Source organism: Lathyrus oleraceus, chromosome 4 (assembly GCF_024323335.1).
Source record: "Lathyrus oleraceus cultivar Zhongwan6 chromosome 4, CAAS_Psat_ZW6_1.0, whole genome shotgun sequence".
Lineage (NCBI taxonomy): Eukaryota > Viridiplantae > Streptophyta > Magnoliopsida > Fabales > Fabaceae > Lathyrus > Lathyrus oleraceus.
In genome coordinates, this window is record NC_066582.1 from 305,290,083 (window position 1) to 305,309,905 (window position 19,823).

Consider the following 19,823-nt stretch of genomic DNA (forward strand, 5'->3'; position numbering starts at 1 on the left):
TTGTAGGTCTGTGTTGGTATGCTCAGATAACTTGCCCTGTTTCTGCAGGTTTTCTTGGCTTTGGTTCTGCAACAGGGTAGTTACCATGATTATGACTCAAATTCCATTTCTTGCCTTGCATTGCCAACTGTTATGGATTTTGCTGGTGTAGCCATTAGAATCACCTTGGTCCTCTTTTGGAGGTAGTTCTGCAGTTGCAGTGGGGTTCTTGGTCTATATGACTTAGCTCAATTTAAATGTTCCAACTCTGGTCACTATGCGTTGATTTGGTATGTGTGGTTATGTATGCATTGGACATTTTACCCTTTGTTTTGCTTGCTACCACACGATGCTCCTAACCTTGTTGCGCACTATTGATGCTGAATGGTGTTATGGATATGCAGGTTTAGGATGGAATGAGCTTGCCATTTCAATCCTATCACTATTAGATTCATAAACCTCATTGACTTCAGATATACAAGGATGACCAATATCTCCCGGCAAATCATCGGGAAAGTAGCACTTTGTTGCCTTTACCCACTTCATCCCAGTTTTGGAATCTTCCCACATGGACTGAAGTTTAGAAGGTTTCAGTTTGCCATGGTTGGATGTCAAAAAAGCATGACCATGCAGCCTATATGTTACTCCATCAATGCAGCAAGATTGGTAATACTTTTTCTCATCTACGAGTTGTACAACATCACCAATCCATTCAACAGCATGTGAGCTATCTGAAGATATAGCAGAGTGCTGAATACCTTCAGTATTAGTTCCAGAACTTCCAAAAGAAATTGGTTGTGCAACATCTAGATCATCGCTCTTGATATCATGAGTTATATTTTCTCCTCCATGAGATTCCTTTTGATTACTAATCATAAAACCACTGCTATCATGTCTATCTGGTGATATTTCAGCATTGTCCTCTGACACTGCCATCTCAACATGAGAATCTTGTGATGATTGCAAATTTTCACATTTAGCCGGCTCGGATAATTTAGGAAGAGTTTCTGATTCAGAAGTATCTTTACAGGTCAAAGCCTTTGAATCTATCTGTTCAGCACAACTTTCACCCTGCAAGCCAGTGGAAACACTACAAGCTGCATATTTCATAAATATGCTTGGATCAGGCTTCTCTTCAATGGTTAATGCTAGATGAAATGATGGAACCTTGTATATCTCTTGTGTGTGGGGTATTTGAGTCAAATGACGACTCAGTACTGTGGTTGGCACTGGAAACAGTTGGGATAGAGTTTCCATTTGTGTAAAATATTGTGGGCTGACCTTTAGATCTAAGCTATCTGCTTTCTTCTCTGAAGATGGTTGAATACCAATTGTATTAGAGGGAAAACTTGGTGATGTAATTGAAGATCTCGTCACACTGCCATATTTTGGAGGCAAAGACTTTCCGCCGCTTAAACTCAAGCATCTCGTGCAGTGCCAATCAACTATATTATGAATTCCTCTAATTACTGATGGTTGCAGGCACATTAAGTGAAATCCCTTTTCACAAGCATCACAGAGAAGAACAGAATCAACCTCACTGGCAGTGAGCTCACATGTCTGACATGTGAAAGCCTTATTCATATAATCCCTTGACGGAGGAATCCATGTGCGATGTTCAAGAAGCTTTGGTAGTAATAACTTCTGGACAATCTTTGCAATATCAGAGTGACTAAGAACCAAAGGAGGTTGAACCATGTTCCCACCCTGCAATGGCTGGTGTATACTAGACATATTTCCAGGTCCCGTTTGAGTAATAAATGGTCTAATGCTCTGACCTGTTGCTACTTGTGGACCTGCCCTCGATACAGTTACATAAGAAGTTCCTTCCACCTTGGAAGTATTATGAGCAGGCGCCTTGTTTTCTGATACACTTCTAGCTAATGACACAGGTTGAGTCTGTATTGACCATGTAGGAGCATTCACTAATGATTGGTTTTCCAATGAATTTGCTTGGACCTGAAGCACATAAGGGGCCCCACTCAGTCCTCCAGTAACTTTAAACTGTGGGTTCTCAACTCTAGGCAATCCTACAGAAGATGGATTTCTCCCCATGTGACTGCTAGGCATTACACCAGAAATAATGGGCGGTCTGACTTCATTGCTGGTTGACTGATATTGCAATGCTGCAGAAGATCCTGGAGAAAGATGGGGAGGAATAGAAACCATCGAAACTGAAGAAGTTACTGCCATGTGGTTTGATTTATCAGATGAGAACGTTCGAACAGCATTTGTTGGAACACGATTGTCAACCATGCCACCGGTGTTTAGGGTTAGACTTTTTATTAGGAAGGGGTTTTGAAGAGGAGGTGGTTGGGTTGACTTTGGTCAACTTTGACCAAAAAGTCAATTATTAACCAAAGTCAACATGTGGTCAAACTTCCACTTTTTTGTAATTTTCTCAATGCTTGGACATTTGTGATGAATTGTAAATGATTGTGAATGAATGTGAGATTTTGACTTGATCTTGACACTTGAAATTAATTCTTGAATATGAATGGACACTTGTAATGATCATGAATCAAGACATGACTTTGTATTGGATTAATTAAAACATGACATGGAATGCCCTACATGACAGGGCCAATGAACTCTTCACAGATGAATCACATAACCTCATGGAATCAAAACTTGAGTGAATGACAAGGCTTGAATGTGCATAGGTCATGACTTAAGGGTTTGAGTTGACTTTGGTCAAAGTTGACCAAAAAGTCAACTGTTGGTCAAAAAGTCAATTGTTGGTCAAAAAGTCAATTGTTGGTTAACATACCTCTCTTTGCATTTTTCATGTAATGAACCTTTTATGATCATGTAATGAATGACATCCTCATTTGAATGAACTTGGATTGGTATTTGAACTAAATGGCTCTTGAAATGAATGAATCTGAAGTTTTTATATGAATAAATGAATCTTGAACATGTATTGGAACAGAGTGAAATGGACATTATGACATTGAATGAACTGCTCAATGACAATCATGAAACAAGATTTAGAAAGGATCAAGATGTGACATGAACCACAACCTATATAGACCAAACACTAGGATCAATGGTCATGAGCATGGTGAATAGAAACACAACCAAGAACTCAACATGAATGAACCAGGAGCAAGAAGCTGTTGAATGCCATTTAACCAAGCAAGGAGATCAAGCATCATGAATGATGATGTGCCAGCTGAAATTAGGGTTAGGAGGCCACACAATGGGTATTGGACATGATTAGGGTTTATGGAGCCATGACCATGTGAGGACCCCTAAATTAGGGTTTTGCTCCCTCAAGAAGCCACCATTGACACCAGATACAAGCATCTCCATGCTAGAGTTTGATTGGGGCCACCCCAAGTTTGCTGAGAAATCCTAGTTTCCACTAGGTGTAAGCATAAAGCTCTAAATTCAAGTCATTGCTCTCTTGTGTTAAACCTTGCTTATGTAGATGAAATGCATGCTCATGATGATATGCAAATGTTTAAGTTAGTGACCTAGATGAACATTGTGAATGTGTAGGGTGAATTTTGGGGTATGACAGCTGCCCCTATTTAATCTTCTCGAACCTGAATGTACGGATAGCAACGACGTCCGGACCATCGAGGTGGGAGGGGATTAAATACTAGAATATCCGAAAATTTGCCCACGCGGAACAAATGGAAAGTTATGTGAAGATAGGTCACAAGGAGGGTCTTCTTCACTAGGATATGTGGGATGAACAAGCTAGTGTTTGTGCAGGGCAGCTGCTGGGAATCAGAATGTCATGTGGTAGTACGTGGGTGGTTGGGTATGCATGACATATGCCATATGCTAATGCAGTATGATAGATTATTTTAGTCTTTCTCTAAGCTCTTTCTTTTTTCCATTTTCCTGTTTTCATTTCTCTTTTCATTCTTTTCTTTTTTCTCTTTTCTCCTTTTTTTTTTCTTTTTTTTCCTTTCTTGCCTCCCCTATCATGTCTTGGCATGTAACAGGTGATTGAGGTATTCCCGCAGGATCCCATAATGGCAAAAGAAACGGGTGTTTGTAGAAGGCAAGTACCGGTGGATAAAAGAATTGAAATAATACCCCCTGCAAAAGGCAAAGAGACATCTTGCTAAAGGCAACCATCTCAACTAAGAAGTGCCATTTTCTCGCGACAAGTAGCAACGACTCCTCAGCAAGAGAAACAAAATCTTCAAATTCAGTTAAGAAGACAGGGGTAGACAGATTTCTCTCACAAAAGGTGATGAGAACTTCTTAACAAAAGGTTAAGAAGAAAATGGGAATGATACGACCTTGCTAGGGGATATGATTTTTTTTCGTACAACAGGTAGCAATGGCTCCTCTGCCCAAGAAAAAAGGGGTCTTCCAAACAAAAGGTTAAGAAGAAAGATGGTCGAATTTTTCACACGAAAGGTAGTGAGAACTCCTTAAGAAAAGGTTAAGAAGAGAATGGGGTATGAGATTCTCGTACAAAAGGTAACGGGAACTCCTAGACACAAGGTCTGCTGGGGATTCTCACACAAAAGGTAGTGAGAACTTCTTAACAAAAGGTTAAGAAGGCGCATGAAGATGGACATGATCCCTCATACAAAAGGTAATGAGATCTCCTTAACAAAAGGTTAAGAAGAAAGGTGAAAGGATTTCTCATACAAAAGGTAATGAGAAACTTCTTAACAGAGGGTTAAGAAGAAAATAGGAAGGGATTTCTCATACAAAAGGTAGTGAGAAACTTCTTAACAGAGGGTTAATAAGAAAAATGGAAGGGATTTCTCATACAAAAGGTAATGAGAAACTTCTTAACAAAAGGTTAAGAAGAAAAATGGAGGGGATTTCTCATACAAAAGGTAGTGAGAAACTTCTTAACAAAAGGTTAAGAAGAAAAATGGAGGGGATTTCTCATTCAAAAGGTAGTGAGAAACTTCTTAACAGAGGGTTAAGAAGAAATCGAAAAGGAAAATCTTCCCATACAAGAGGTAGTAATGACTTCTTTGTAGGGGGATACTTCCAGGCCAAAAGCAGGGATCACTTACAAAAGGTAAGCAAGTTCAAGAATAGCAATGCTCGAGCAAAAGGCTGAGGAGACTTACAAAAGGTAAGCAGTTGGGGATAGAAATCTTTATGCAAAAGGCACAAAGGGGACTCACGAAAGGTAAGCTAGCAGCGGAAGTTCTACCATGCAAAAGGCAGGGAATACTTACGAAAGGTAAGTAAAGAACGAAAGGTCACAAATATTTGCACGAGGCAAAACAAAGAGTGGGACAATTCCTGCTAGGTAAACCTAGACTAAAGTGGATCTGCCAGACAAATCTGGGCTTTGGCACACTCTGACATGTGGGGAACTTTGCAAATAGGTATGAAAACCTCATATTGTCCCTCAGGAACAACGACGGGGATGAAGTTCTCAAACAATGGCTACCCAAACCCCGGGACTCACCAAACCTACATCAAGTGTTTAAATAAACAGGATGCAAAGATCTGACAAAGGTACCCTTCTCGTGCGAAAGGCATCAAGGAGGAGACGTGATTTCGTGCACAAAGAAACGAAATAAACTCACGAAAGGTAAGTTGTCTCAATAATCTTCTCCAAGCGAAAGGCAAGGAGGACTGGCACGCGGCCGAAAAGGACTTACGAAAGGTAAGTGACTGATGAAAGACACCAAAGGGTACTTGCAAAAGGCAACACGAAGAAGAAATATCTCGGGAAAACCTGCGAGGAATACCAATCCAAGGATTCTTGATGATGTTCTCGTTGGGGAGGAAGAACGTATCAACAACTGATTTTTTCTTTTCCTTTTTATGCTTTCGAGAAAGACTTTTATGCAGTTATGCATGTTTATTTTATATGGCGTAATGCTCCATCTTGATGGAATATGCTACGTCCTTTTGGGGATGCAATGTTATGTAATGCATGATTATTTATGCAATGCTGATGCGTGGTCAGGCCTTTGGTTAGACGGTATGGCAGGAAATGTCTGGAGATTGAGAACATTGGGTACCAGTAACCACTGGGTTCATCAATTAAGATCAGTGTTCTCTGTTGAAAGGTTAGGGGATGTGTTTAGCATGACTCCCCGACATTCTCCTTGAACTTAGCAGTCTCTTATGCACCATGGATCCTGCTCTGAACAACCTCAAGAGTACAGAGAGGATGTTCCTTCTCTAATTAGCCATGCCCCAGTATGTTGGGAATTTTCATGTATTGCCCTAGTCACCAATTATGAAGTCGTTTTATCATGATAGCCATCTCGATCGGACCTGCCCCAGTATCATGGAACTGTATACCTCTGATTAACTATCTCTAAAAGATTGATTTCTTAGATTCCTGAGGTAGCTTTTCCCAATGTAGGTCTTGGAATAAACTTCTGCCTCTGATTGCCGATTTCTGAGGGAATGCCCCTGACTAATGTCTTGTAGAGATTTGTCGAATCTCGACGTAACTTCCTTAGATCACCAAATCTTATAGAGATTTATCGACGTGATTGCTTCAGATTGACCGAAAATTGAAGTGTCTTGTCTTTTCTTCTCAGTGGAGTTCTTTAGACATTCTTCTTCTTGATATAATCACACGGAGTGGCTGATTTCTTCTCAACGGAGTCTCAGGCTTTCAACACTCGTTGTGGTTGATCAAAAATGGTTTGGCACTGCTCAACGGAGTCTTAGGCGCTTGGCCTTCTGACGCGATCAACTGGAGTGATTTACTCCCCTGACTATCTGATCTTTGGAGAGATTCGCCGAATCTCGACCTAACTGTTTCAGACTGACTGAATCTTGCTGGAATTTCTTGACATAACTACCTCAGATTGATTGAAATATGAAACATCTTGTCCTTCTGCTCAACAGAGTTCTTGGACCTTCGGCTCCTTGATGTAATCACATAAGGTAGTTGGTTGCTGCTCAACGGAGTCTCAGGCTCTCAACACTCATTGTGATCGATCAAAAAAATTGGCGCTGCTCAACGGAGTCTTAGGCGTCTTATCTCTCTAAGTACGATCAAATCAAGGCGACCTGTTTCTGCTCGACGGAGTTCTCAGGTGTTCTATCTTAGGATTCAATCAGTTGAAGTAATTGGCCTTTGCTTAACAAAGTCTTTAGGCATCATTCTCTTCTGGGGCTATCAAGCTTTCCAATGCACGTTCATTATGGGAAATCTCTTGACATCAATTGCTCACTCATGAGTAACGCATGTTAATTTTTAGAAATGATAATAACAATGTCATGTTTATGCTAATTTTGAAATCCAAGCATGCTCACTGAAATTATGACATATATGAATGCATCACTGATTGAGAATGTCATATCAATATCCACACAAATTATGAGCAAATTATTGAGGAGCCAGTTTTAACACGATCATTCTAACTATAGTACGCCTTCGAAATAAACTCTTGCTTCAATTAGGTCTTTTGAGGGTTGTAACGTGGTCTAGTTCACGGTTTTATAAAGAAAGGATACAAGGCTCAAACCTATCCTAACCCACCCACTCTTCGTGATGTTCTTCAGTCCTACGTTCAGCTAGTTTGAAACAAACGCTCTTCTTTCAGAAGGGATTTGAAGTGAAAAGGTTAATGGACCCATGAGGTTTTTAGTGTGACAATCACCTTTCTCTTGTTTGGTAGCCACAGGATTTTGTTCTTGCTGAGGATTTTCTTTTGATTCCTCTTATACAGATTTTTTTCGATTTCTCTACTTTTGCTGGATTGGTTCAGGTTTACAATCCACAGGGATGCCCTAATTTTTGCCTAAGTTACTCGTTTTCGAATTTTCGACTTAGCGGGCTTTCCTTCTTTTTTGATTTTTGATTTTTTTTTGTTTTTCCTGTTTCTTTTTGTTTCGAAACAAATCGTGTGACATATGTCTGTTTGATTGGAATGCGTTGTGATCGCCTCGTGCCCCTGTGGGTGAGGGACAACCATTTGAAATTCGGTGTTTTCCGACCTCTTGTGAGGGATAAGATCTGGCTGATCCTCATATATGACACTCCTCTTTTGAAGGTCGAACGCTTGGTCAAACTAACTAACGACTACCCTGCCCCGGTTTGAGATTGAGGGTTTTATATTTACGAAAGAAACTCCTACTTCTTGGCTCGAAGGGGTTAACTAGGGATTATCTTCCTTATATCGCTGGTGTTTGGGATTTGAAGCAATGCCTTACATCATCAGCAAGGTTTTATTCGAAAGCGTACGAGCAGTGAATTCGTTTCGTGTTTTTAATTTCATCATCCTCCTCCCAAAACCTAACAGTTGAATATTGACACGATAAAGTATGAGTGGACACGAATGGATTTATTCAAAACATGCATATTCATTTCAATGTCATTATTATTCAAAACAAACAAGTTTATTACAAATGAATGCTACAAATGACAATCAAGAAAATCACACATGAACATGTTTTAACCAAACTAATGACTACGGGCACAATTGGCCTTATTTAGATCCTCATACTGGAATCATTAGGCTGGCCGCAGATATCATGACCATCTTCAAGGAGACCCTTCTCAGACTTTTCTCACAGGCGTAGACTCTTCAAATCTCCCCTAACTTCCATTTGCACTGATCATGGCATTGTAGATGTGCCCTCTCGTGGATGCATGGGAGTGTTTATTATGTCCAGGCCTTGCGGTGTGAACATAATAGCCCTTGAATCAATTAAGTCTTGTACCTTGTGTTTGAAGGCTCTGCAGTTCTCAACTGAATGCCCCTGTGCCCTAGCATGGAAATCACATCGGGCGTTGACGTCAAAGTCGGGTGGATATGGAGGAATCACTTGGAGCAGTTCCTTTGGCACTATCAATCCATCTTTGATCAAATACAATAGTACTTGACTGTACGACATTGGAAGTAGATCAATACGCCTTACTGGCTTTCTTGGTCTTTGCCGAGTGGGTTGTCGCAGCTGATTTGGGTACTGGTTCGGCTCAGGGTTCCTTTCCCTTGGTCGGGGAACAGGAAATGGCCGCTGATATGGAGCCCTTGGAGGCATAGGATGTGGATGAAATCCACGAGGCTGCTCCTGAGGTGGAAGGGGGTTAGGCATATTCGTCGGAGTGACCACTTCTGGTACAACAGCTGGCACGGGATTGCCTTCCTTCCTTAGCATCGACTGCAGGATCTCCATGATCAGACTCATCTGAGTCTTCAGCTGGTTGATTTCAACCTTCATTGCCTCTTGATTTCTTTGTAACTCTTCCATGGTGATCTGCGACATGCTTTTAGTTCAAGACAGATGTTGGGAAATCAGCTTTGTGGGAAGTAATTTGTCTGTAAAAAGGCCAAGTGATAGTGAGATTGGTCTCATGAAATGCAGGATGTTTATGTGAACAATGCATGAGTATTGTATCTTCTTGTATCATTTATGATGCATGAATGCATGGATGCATGGATGTACGGTTCATAAGCATGGCTTCACAACTTGCACAACTATGCAGGATCATAGGTTCGAGATATGGATGGAGGATAACATTCTGATTGTTCTCTAATATGGGGTTTCACTGGTCGTAGTCTAAGGTTAGATGGGGACCCCAAAATCATTGATTCATTTGGCTATTTGACAATTACGGCAAAAGCTTACCGGTCGTCAACTCCCTCAAATGAGCCTCTTCTGGGTGAGATCTTCGTACCGACCCACACGAGAAAAGCTTCACGGGGGCCCGAACTACGCGACCATTGACATCGGGTTCTAGACAAGGGTCTCAAAGTCACAGACCTCCTTGACTGTCTGCCGCTTACGGCAAAAGCTTGCTGGTCGTCAACTCCCTCAAATGAGCCTCTTCTGGGTGAGATCTTCGTACCGACCCACACGAGAAAAGCTTCTCGGGGGCCCGAACTACGCGGCCATCGACATCGGGTTCTAGACAAGGGTCTCAAAGTCACGGACCTCCTTGACTGTTTGCCGCTTACGGCAAAAGCTTGCCGGTCGTCAACTCCATCAAGAAGATTTACTTTGAGTGAGATCTTCGTACCGACCCACGCGAGAAAAGCTTCTCGGGGACCCGTACTACGCGACCATCAACCTTAATGGGCCATAGGTTTAATGTTCTACAAAGGTCCTTAGAGTCATGGATCCAAATGAAGACATTGATCGCTTACGCAAAAAGCTTGACGGTCGTCAACGTCTCCAAAAGAATCTACTCTAGGCGAGGTTCTCGTATCGACCCTTACGAGAAAAGCTTCTCGGTGGCCCATACTACTCAAACTCTCCTATCTCAAGTTTGCATTCTAGACTCGGATGGAGAGTCTTCCCACAAGGTTACTTGCAATCGGATTTGCATCCATCGATACCATAGAACCATGGAATCATACAATATATTACAGCAAAAGGCGATAAATAAAACAAGCAATATCAAAAGGATAAGCATACACACATGCGAGGAAGCAACCTAGGTTAGGCTTGACTTGCTTAGGGAGGTGTCCCCAACAGAGTCGCCAGCTGCCGCTACGCGAAAAATACAGAGTCGCCATCGGTTTTTATTTATTCCAAAGGAATGGGAAAATATCGAGAAAACCCCAAAATATGGTCGTCGCAACCACGAACAGGTTCGGAATTCGGTTATGCAAGGGGAAGGTATTAGCACCCCTCACATCCATGGTACTCCATGGGAACCATCTAGGATGTTTGCGCTTACGTGTGTCTTGTTTATCAAATGTTTGCTTGCCAAAGGTTTGCGGAGATGGAGGTAGATTTTAAATTAGTGTGCTCGCCAAGGAATGGATCCTCGTGCCTACGTATGCCCACTTGTTGAAGTGAGAAATCAGAGCCTTCGTAGTTCGTGGTTTTGAAATTGTTTGGCTTGTTTTGTTGATTTTATTACCTTGAAGAAGGGTTTTCGAATGTGTCGCCCTAAGGCTCAAATAAAAGGTTTGAATGTGTGGAATTGTTTTTAAGCTTTGAGAAAAGTGTTTATTGATTTCGGATTGCACTAAAGACTATGGATAAAGGTGAATACCTCAAACGGTTAAGCCAATCTCATACCTTCTTTATCGCTTAAGGCTCGTAACGTACGATCCTAATCGCCATTTATTGTGTTTTTTGAGTTTGATTTGGAAAAAGAGATCACTTGACGTTAGATCAAGGGTTTATTTATTGTTTTTTATTTAAGAAAGAGACCGCTTGACGTTGGATCAAGGGTTTGATTATTGATTGTGAAATGGTGAACGTTCCTAATTCCTAAGGAGTAACTATAAAGCAATAAAAGAAAGCAATTAAATGCGTACATCGAAAAGGGGAGGGGGGTACATGTAAAGTACAAGGGATTGCAAGAAATAAAAGGTCTCATTGTCAGGTAGCCCAAGAGAAAGCCATGTGTGTGCAATTGTGTTCTAAATGGGAAAGCAAGTAAAAGATTACAATTGATATTACAAATTCTTCTTGATTCTTGCACGCTTCTTCCATGTTAGATCACATTTGTCCAAAGTCTCCTTTGCAAAGGATCCTAATGAGTCTCTAAGTCCATTGTCCAAAGTTCTCTTCATGCTTGGGAAATTATTATCTTTTTTTTCATTTTTTAAGTCTTTACCTTTTTAATGTTCATTTTAGAATGAGATGAATATGTACAAAAAGCAAAATAAAAGTGAAATAAAAGACAAAATTTAAATGTTAGAAGTTAATTGCGGAATTTAAAATGCGGAAATTAAGGGAGTTAGAAGCGGAATTATAAAGAATTAGATGTTAGAAGTGCGAAAATTAAATGTTAGAGGTAGTTTGTTAGATGTTAAATCATAGTAGAAATTACAAGAAATTTAATATCAACATAAAAATCTAACAAAATTCTAATGTTAAACGATTAACAACAAAAAATGAAATTCTAAAATTACTAACAATACAATTCCACACTATTAGCGAAAATAAATTCTAACAAATTCTATTCTAAAATAAAAGCTATCAAATCGCACTCTAATTACCATCTATTAATCCAATTATCTGAGATAAACCTATGCTAATCCCAAATGTTAATATTCTTAAATCAAAAAACCAAGAGTAAGAATTTAACAAGAATGGCCTGAATAGCAACCAGAGCATTAAGGCCCACCCCAAGGCCCGTTAGCCTTTTCCTTCGAAGGCATGGGGTGTGAATACCAAAGGAGTGGTGCAGCCACAATTCACATGGCATCGTTGCTTGGTGTTTAACCAATTAACTACACTGTGTCTATTGAAAGCAAGTAACAAAAATGACAAATAAACAGAAAAGCGCTTTTCAAACGCGCTTATTCACAAGCAGAAATACTCTCAGTTCTCATATGAAGATTCTACCAGAACTTCATAAACGATTACGCAACGGTGACAAATAGCATCATCTACACTCCAATGCATCATCATAGCAAATGAATCAAAGAGTAAGCATATGGATTAAGCACTACCTGTCGAAGACGACGACGGAGGTGGCGACGATGATGACTGTAACGCCCCGATTTTTATTAAGTGTTATTATTATTATTTTTATAATGTTTGATTTATAATTATTTCGGTAAAATATTTTATATTGTGTTAATATATTATTAGAGTTTAATTATGAGAATTATGGTATAATAGCTATTGCGCCTAGTGGTGTATATAGTAATTAAGGGAGATGTAACAATTAAGCCCATTAGTTAGTTTTTATTTAATTAAAACAAAGAATAGAAATAGAATAGAGATAAAAAGAAGAGAAATAGAAAGAAGTAGAGAGAAGGAGGAGAAAAGAGAAGAAAAGAGAGAAAAGTTAAGGTTTGGAGGAGGAAGAGGAAATTGGAGAAGAAGAGCATCATCTTGATCAACCCAAGCTTGCTAGAATACTATAGAGTAACTCAATCATCATCTCTAAGGTAAGGGTGTGATTTATCATTTCCTATAATTATGAAAATGATGGGTTTTATGTGGGTAATGGTTGTTAGAGGATATTGTTGGGTTTTGATGTTGTGATTAGATTCCTTGCTTTGAAAATGTTGTTTGTGTTCTTGATGTAGTGTTGATTGTTTGTGATTATTGAACATGTATCAATTCTTTGCAAAATGTTAGGGTTAGGTTTAGAAGAATGATAAATAACATTGTGTGTTGTGTTGTTGTTGATGGTTTGGGGTTCATGTATGTTGTGAAAAATATGCTATTGTGTTGATGAATTAAAGTATGAGTAATTTCACAAATTGTGAATTTAGGAAGTGTTGGAAATTAATTGAATGATGTTTAGAATGATGAAATAAAAGTTAAATTATGGTTATAACGGCTGTGTAATATTGAAAATATTGTAGTTCGTTGAATTCTGAGAATGAGACTTTTTACGGAATCGAAATCGGAGGTCCGGAAGGTATTTAACGGTCAAAAACGCATTTTTTATGTTTCCTGCTAAATTCGCGGCGCCAACTGAGTTGAAAACAGAATTCTTTTGTAAACTTCAAAAAATCATAACTTTTGAACCGTAACTCCGTTTTGGTCCCTGTTCGAAGCGTTGTGAAGCTTATGAAATTTTCTACATGTTGTTGATGTTTATAGGCCATTATAAGGGCTTATTTTAATAAGTGATTATTTTGGAAAAGTGATTAATAATTGATATAGTAGGAAGCCTATTTGATTAATGAGGAATACCACTTAACTATAGTGTGTAGGTGTGCGATGTAAATAAACATAGCATGAGGTTGAATTATCTAAGAGATTGTATGATGAAACAATTGATTGTGATGAATATTCTTATTTGTTTTATATATAAAGATATGTATGAATGTTGGTGATGTGATGTTGTGTGAATGCTTTTATGCATGTGAATGGCGACGTGGCCTAAATGGCAATAGCGACGTGGGCTTCGGCCATTGTGATGAGTTATGTTGATGCGACGATGATTTTGGTGTATGTGTATCATTTATCATGGAGTCACATACATTTGCATAAGCGACGTGGCCTTTTGGCAATAGCGACGTGGCCTTTTGGCAAAAGCGAAATGGGCATAAAGCCTTGGCCTTGATGGCAAAGCGACGAGTCGGTACCGCATAGCATTTGCATAGTTGAGTCACATATGTTGGTTATGTTTATTTCCGCATTTTGTGATAATTGTTGTTATGTGACGGTTTATGATGTGCGGTGATATTTTGCGATGATGCTATGAATCGTAATGTTTTATGATGGATTGATGAAATGTTAAAGTGATGAGATGCTATGATGTAACATTGATGTTGTGGATGATTATTGACTTTGTTTATGATTAAATACATAAGCATTCAAGTGAAGGATTGTGTGATGTGGTAACAATATTTATAACTTTCCGAATTTACTTATATATTGCTTATCATTATCTTGATTATATGATTTGAGTATCTCACCCTTTTGTTGTTGGCCGTTACCTTTATATTGGTAACGTGCAGGTGCTCCGCGTTGAGAGGAGGATAGTGGTAGCACACTTTTGGCGTCATTGCTCTGATTAGGATTGTAACACTCAGGGGTTAATGAACGCTTTTCATGATTTTGATAGTAACAATGCCCTTTTGTATATCATTGTATATGATAGTTGTGATGGGCATTTGTTTGCTTGTTTTCTTTTGAATGTGTAAATGTACGACTCAACTTAATTATCTAAATGATTTCCGTTGCGATGTTTTGTGTATTGCTGCTATATGGACTAGGTGAATCCATATACAGTGTTGTTTATTATTTAACAAGGACTAAGTGGATCCTTGCGCAATTGCCGTGTTGTGTAAATTGTTTAAGTCTTGATGAAAGGATATATGTGATGCCTCAATTTTATGTGAAATTTGTTTACTCTGATTTTTAATCGAATTTACGACGGGTAGAATTGGGGTGTTACATTAGTGGTATCAGAGCAGGTCGGTCCATCCGACCACGTTGTTGAGTCTTTTGTTGTTTAACGACATTGTGTTGTTAATTTGTTGCTAATCCTTATTTGTGTTGTGAGCAGAAGTGTAAGATGGCCGGAAGAAACGCTGGGAGGAATGATGAGGCTCTTGCTGCAGCTATGCAGGCAATGGCTCAGGCGTTCCAGAACCCACCCAATGCTGACGAGAACGTGGGGTCTCGTAGTCTGGCGACGTTTCAGAGGGAGAACCCGCCTACTTTTCTGGGTAGGTATGATCCTGAAGGAGCCTTGGCTTGGTTGAAGGAGATTGAAAGAATCTTCAGAGTGATGGATTGCACTCTTGTGCAAAAGATCCGTTATGGAACTCATAAGCTGTCAGGTGAAGCCGGTGATTGGTGGGTGGACACTCGTCTAAGGTTTGAAACTGCGGGCGAGGAGATTACTTGGGAAGTGTTTCGTAGAGAATTTCTGAGGAAGTATTATCCAGAAGATGTGCGAGGAAAGAAAGAGATTGAATTCCTCGAGTTGAAGCAAGGGAACTTGTAAGTCACGGAGTATGCTGCTAAGTTCACTGAATTGGCTAAGTTCTATCCTCACTATGATGGAGCCAATGCTGAATTCTCTAAGTGCATCAAGTTTGAAAATGGATTGCGTCCGGAAATTAAGAAAGCTGTGGGATATCAAAAGATTCGCGTCTTTGCGGATCTGATTGATAATTGTAGAATCTTTGAAGAGGACAACAATGCACACTATAAGATCTTGTTTGAGAAGAGAGGAAGGGGCCAACACAGTCGTGGTAAGCCATATGAAACTCCGGTTGGAAAAGGGAAACAGAAAGTGATTCTGGGTCGAAGAACAAGTGGGGGAGATGCTCCTGCTAATGTTATCTGTTTCAAGTGTGGAAAGTCGGGTCGCAAGAGTAATGTGTGTAGGCTTGGTGAAACGAGATGCTTCCGTTGTGGTATGTCGGGACATGCGGCTCGTGATTGTAAGCAGAAGGATGTTGTTTGCTTTAACTGTGGGGAAGGAGGACATATCAGTGCTAAATGTCAGAAGCCAAAGAGGGGACAAGAGAGTGGTAAAGTGTTTGCTTTGTCGGGAACTCAGACTACAAATGAAGATGGACTTGTTCGAGGTACTTGTTTCATTAATAGCATTCCTTTAATTACTATTATTGATACCGATGCCACACATTGTTTTGTTGCTGAGGATTGTGTTGAAAGATTGGGTCTTTCTTTGTCTTCCTTGGATAGAGATATGATTGTTGAGGTTCCCGCTAAGGGAACGGTATCTACGTCTCGTGTGTATAAGAGTTGCCCCTTGTCAATATTTGGTAAGGATTTTGTAGTTGATCTTGTTTGTTTGCCGCTTGTCGGGTTGGATGTAGTATTGGGTATGGACTGGTTGAAATCCAACTATGTTCATATTAATTGCTACAACAACACTGTGAGGTTTTCTTCTGCCGAAGAAGAGGGAAGAACAGAATTGTTATCCAAGAAACAATTGAAGGAGTTCATAGAAGAAGACGCGTTGGTGTTCTTGTTGATGGCAAGCTTTTCTGTGGAAAGTCAGGCTGTAATTACGGGCTTGCCGGTGGTGTGCAATTTCCCTGAAGTTTTTCCCGATGAGATTCCTAGTGCACCGCCAGAAAGAGAAGTTGAGTTTACTATTGACCTTGTACCTGGTACTAGACCCATCTCTATGGCGCCGTATAGGATGTCAACATCAGAGTTGGCTGAACTGAAGAGTCAGCTAGAGGATTTGCTTGAAAGGAAGTTTGTGAGACCTAGTGTGTCACCTTGGGGAGCTCCAGTTTTGCTGGTGAAAAAAAAATACGGAAGCATGCGACTTTGTATTGATTATAGACAATTGAATAAGGTGACGATTAAGAATAGGTATCCACTCCCAAGAATCGATGACTTGATGGATCGTTTAGTGGGTGCTCGTATTTTCAGTAAGATTGATCTAAGGTCGGGCTACCATCAAATTAAGGTGAAAGATGAGGACATTCAAAAAACTGCTTTCAGGACTCGTTATGGACACTACGAGTTCACGGTGATGCCTTTCGGTGTTACTAATGCGCCGGGAGTATTCATGGAGTATATGAATCGCATTTTCCATCCTTATTTGGATCAATTTGTGGTGGTGTTCATAGACGACATTTTGGTTTATTCTAAGTCGGATGAAGAACATGTGGAACATTTGCGTATTGTTTTACAAGTGTTGAAAGAGAAGAGATTGTATGCTAAGTTGTCTAAGTGTGAGTTTTGGTTGAGAGAAGTTAGCTTTCTTGGTCATGTTGTTTCCGGTGACGGAATTGCGGTTGATCCATCGAAGATTGATGCGGTGTTGCAATGGGAAGCTCCTACGCCAGTTACCGAGATAAGAAGTTTCCTAGGCTTGGTAGGTTACTATAGGAGGTTTATAGAAGGCTTTTCTAAGTTGGCACTTCCTTTGACTAAGTTAACTTGTAAGGGTGCTGCTTTTGTGTGGGATGTCCGATGCGAAGAAAGTTTCCTTGAGTTGAAGAAAAGGTTGACAACGGCTCCGATTTTGATTTTGCCAAATCCCGAGGAACCGTTTGTGGTTTATTGCGATGCTTCGAAGATGGGATTAGGAGGTGTGCTTATGCAGAATGGTAAGGTGGTTGCTTATGCTTCTAGACAATTGAGGATTCATAAGAAGAACTACCCTACGCATGATTTGGAGCTTGCGGCGGTTGTGTTTGTTTTGAAAATTTGGAGACATTACCTTTATGGATCTAGATTTGAAGTCTTTAGTGACCATAAAAGCTTGAAGTATTTGTTTGATCAAAAAGAGCTGAACATGAGACAAAGGAGATGGCTGGAATTGCTAAAGGATTGTGACTTTGGGTTGAACTACCATCCGGGAAAAGCGAATGTGGTGGCCGATGCTCTAAGTAGGAAGACTTTGCATATGTCGACCTTGATGATGAAAGAGTTGGAGTTGATTGAGAAATTCTGAGATATGAGCTTAGTGATCGAGGTGACACCAAGAAGTGTGATTTTGGGTATGTTAAAGATTAACAATGATTTTCTTGATAGCATTAGAGAGGCTCAGAAGTTGGATATGAAACTTGTGATATGATCACTGGACTCGGACAATCTGAGAATGAGGATTTCAAATTGGATGCACAAGGTGTGTTGAGGTTTCGTGATAGGATTTATGTTCCCGATGATGTGGATTTAAAAAGGATGATCTTGGAAGAAAGCCATAGGAGTAATTTGAGTATTCATCCCGGAGCGACTAAGATGTACCAAGATTTGAAAAGATTATTTTGGTGGTTGGGAATGAAGCGTGAAGTAGCTCAGTTTGTGTATGCGTGCTTGACTTGCCAGAAATCAAAGGTGGAGCATCAGAAACCTGCGGGGTTGATGCAACCGTTAGAAATTCCTGAGTGGAAGTGGGATAGCATTTCCATGTACTTTGTGACGGGTTTACCGAATACATCTAGAGGATGTGATGCTATTTGGGTGATTGTTGATAGGCTTACGAAGTCGGCTCACTTTATTCCTATTAACATAAGTTATCCGGTGTCGAGGTTGGCGGAGATTTATACCAATGTTATTGTGAAGTTGCACGGTGTTCCTCTTTTTATTGTTTCGGATAGAGATCCAAGGTTCACTTCAGAATTTTGGAAGAGTTTGCAAGAAGCTTTAGGTTCCAAGTTGAGGTTGAGTTCGGCGTATCATCCTCAGACGGATGGTCAAACGGAGAGGACTATCCAATCTTTGGAAGATTTGTTAAGGGTGTGTATTCTTGAACAAGGTTCATGGGATACTCACCTTCCGTTGGTGGAGTTTACTTACAACAATAGTTACCATTCAAGTATTGGAATGGCGCCTTTTGAAGCTTTGTATGGGCGGAGGTGTAGGACTCCGTTGTGTTGGCATGAATTTGGTGAAAGTGTGGTACTTGGACCCGAGATTGTTCGAGAAACTACCAAGACGGTTAAGATGATTCGGGATAAGATGAAGATTTCTCAAAGTAGGCAAAAGAGTTATCATGATAAGAGGAGAAAGGATTTGGAATTTCAAGAGGGTGATCATGTGTTTCTAAGAGTCACACCTACGACCGGTGTTGGACGAGCATTGAAAGCTAAGAAGTTGACTCCTCGTTTCATTGGACCATATCAAATTACGAGTAGAGTGGGAAAAGTTGCTTATAGAGTGGCGTTACCGCCAAACCTCTCGAATTTGCATGACGTGTTCCATGTGTCTCAACTTAGGAAGTATATTCCGGATCCGTCTCATGTGATTCAAATGGATGATATTCAAGTGCGCGATAACCTTACGGTTGAGACGATGCCTTGAGGATCGAAGGTCGTGAGACGAAGTCCCTACGGGGAAAGGAAATTGATTTGGTGAAGGTTGTTTGGATTGGTGCAGTCGGAGAAAGCACGACATGGGAATTAGAGAACAGGATGCGCGACTCCTACCCCGAGTTATTCAAATGAGGTAATTTTCGAGGACGAAAATATTTAAGTGGGGGAGAGTTGTAACGCCCCGATTTTTATTAAGTGTTATTATTATTATTTTTATATTGTTTGATTTATAATTATTTCGGTAAAATATTTTATTGTGTGTTAATATATTATTAGAGTTTAATTATGAGAATTGTGGTATAATAGCTATTGGGCCTAGTGGTGTATATAGTAATTAAGGGAGGTGTAACAATTAAGCCCATTAGTTAGTTTTTATTTAATTACTACAAAGAATAGAAATAGAATAGAGATAGAAAGAAGAGAAATAGAAAGAAGTAGAGAGAAGGAGGAGAAAAGAGAAGAAAAGAGAGAAAAGTTAGGGTTTGGAGGAGGAAGAGGAAATTGGAGAAGAAGAGCATCATCTTGATCAACCCAAGCTTGCTAGAACACTATAGAGTAACTCAATCATCATCTCTAAGGTAAGGGTGTGAGTTATCATTTCCTATAATTATGAAAATGATGGGTTTTATGTGGGTAATGGTTGTTAGAGGATACTGTTGGGTTTTGATGTTGTGATTAGATTCCTTGCTTTGAAAATGTTGTTTGTGTTCTTGATGTAGTGTTGATTGTTTGTGATTATTGAACATGTATCAA

At 39.9% G+C, this 19,823-nt stretch overlaps 1 pseudogene; it reads right to left on the reverse strand.

Annotated features, from left to right (window-relative positions):
* Positions 1–291: 291 nt before the first annotated feature.
* Positions 292–9,156, reverse strand: LOC127137224 (uncharacterized; annotated as a pseudogene).
* Positions 9,157–19,823: the final 10,667 nt, after the last annotated feature.